This window comes from Enhydra lutris, unplaced genomic scaffold, assembly GCF_002288905.1.
Source record: "Enhydra lutris kenyoni isolate GAN:26980312 unplaced genomic scaffold, ASM228890v2 scaffoldscaffold5, whole genome shotgun sequence".
Lineage (NCBI taxonomy): Eukaryota > Metazoa > Chordata > Mammalia > Carnivora > Mustelidae > Enhydra > Enhydra lutris.
This window is the reverse complement of record NW_019154089.1, coordinates 23,837,761-23,839,795: the sequence shown is the minus strand read 5'-3', so window position 1 is coordinate 23,839,795 and position 2,035 is coordinate 23,837,761. Positions and strand designations below refer to the sequence as shown.

The following is a 2,035-nucleotide window of genomic DNA, read 5'->3' as shown; positions in this document are numbered from 1 at the left end:
TTTATACTTGGCACATATGTTCTATTGCCTGTACAGAGTTAGACTTAACTGTAGATGAAACTACATGGTACTACTTTTAGAAGTCTTCTTGTAGAACAGGTAACAAATGAATGAATGAACATAGAGGTAATAGGGATGGAGAAGAGAATATAGATCTGAAAGTATTTAACAGGTAACTCAGCAGGACTGGGTGACTGAATTGGATATAGGGACAAAGAGAAATTACTTATGATGGGATAGTCACTGGAGACACAAATGCAAAGATGCATACAGGAGGAGGAAAAGATAAAGCATGGAGATGGTGAGTTTTGTTTTTGATTTTTGAGGATTGATTCTTTGTTATCTTGATAACAATCAGAAACAGATATATACAATGGTAATTGAATATATGTAAGAAGTTCAGGGGAAAGATTGAAACTAAAGCTAAGTAATGCATTATCAGCATAAAGGACATAGTTGAGAGATAAGTTCATTAGATAACTCATTTCTGCCTTGGGCGCTGCCGAGTAAGCATCATTAGAGTCTCCCTTCCCACTGCAGTCATGTCTAAATCTGAGTCTCCCAAAGAGCCTGAACAGCTGCTGAAGCTCTTCACTGGAGGTTTGAGCTTTCATCGATGAGAGTCTGAGGAGCCGTTTTGAGCAATGGGCAAACTCTTACAGACTGTGCGGTAATGAGAGATCCCAAAACCAAGTGCTCCAGAGGTTTTGGGTTTGTCACATATGCCGCTGTGGAGGAAGTAGATGCAGCCATGAATGCAGGGCCAGACAAGGTCCATGGAAGATTTGTGGAACCAAATAAGACTGTCTCAAGAGAAGATTTCTCAAAGACCTGGTACCCACTTAACTGTGAAAAAGATTTTTGTTGGTAGCATTAAAGAAGACACTGAATAACATCATCTAAGAGATTATTTTGAACAGTATGGGAAAATTAAAGTGATTGAGGTCATGACTGACTGAGGCAGTGTCAAAAAGAGAAGTTTTGCTTTTGTAACATTTGATGACCATGACTCTGTAAACAAGATTGTCATTCAAAAATCCCATACCGTGAATGGCCACAACTGTGAAGTAAGGAAAGCCCTATCTAAGCAAGAGATGGCTAGTGCTTCATCCAGCCAAAGAGGTCAAAGTGGTTCTGGAAACTTTAGTGGTGGTTGTGTAGGTGGTTTTGGTGGGAATGACAACTTTGGTCATGGAGGGAACTTCAGTGGGTGAGGTGGCTATGGTGGCAGTCTAGGTGGTGGTAGATATAGTGGCAGAGGGGATGACTATAATGGATTTGGTAATGATGGTGGTTATGGAGTAGGTGGCCCTGGTTACTCTGGAGGAAGCAGAGGCTATGGAAGTGGTGGACAAGGTAATGGAAACCAGGGCAGTAGCTATGGTGGGAATGGCAGCTATCACAGCTATAACAGCAGAGGAGGCAGAGACAGCTATGGTGGTGGTAGTGGAAGCAACTTTGGAGGTGCGGAAGCTATAATGATTTTGACAAGTACAATAGTCAATCCTCAAATTTTGGAACCATGAAAGGAGGAAATTTTGGAGGCAGAAGCTCTGGCCCCTGTGGTGGTGGAGGCCTGTTCTTTGCCAAACCACAAAACCAAGGTGGCTGTGGTGGTTCCAGCAGCAACAGTAGCTATGGCAGTGGCAGAAGGTTTTAATTACTGCCAGGAAACAAAGCTTAGCAGGAGAGGAGAGCCAGAGAAGTAACAGGGAAACTATAGGTTACAACAGATTTGTGAACTCAGCCAAGCGTAGTAGTGGCAGGGCCTAGCTGCTACAAAGAAGACATGTTTTAGACAATACTCATGTGTATGGGCAAAAATCCCGAGGACTGTATTCATGACTAATTGTATATGTGATGCTGAAGCGAGCACTGTATTTGTGACTAATTGCATAACAGGTTATTTTAGTTTTGGTTCTATGGAAAGTATAAAGCATTCCAAGAAAGGGTTTTAATGTAGATTTTTTTTTTTTTTGCACCCATGCTGTTGATTGCTAAATGTAATAGTCTGATTATGACACTGAATAAATGT

The 2,035-nt window shown here is 41.5% G+C and overlaps 1 pseudogene; it reads left to right on the top strand.

The window, feature by feature from the left end:
* The first annotated feature begins 542 nt into the window (after window positions 1-542).
* LOC111140752 lies at window positions 543-1,713 on the top strand (annotated as a pseudogene).
* Window positions 1,714-2,035: the final 322 nt, after the last annotated feature.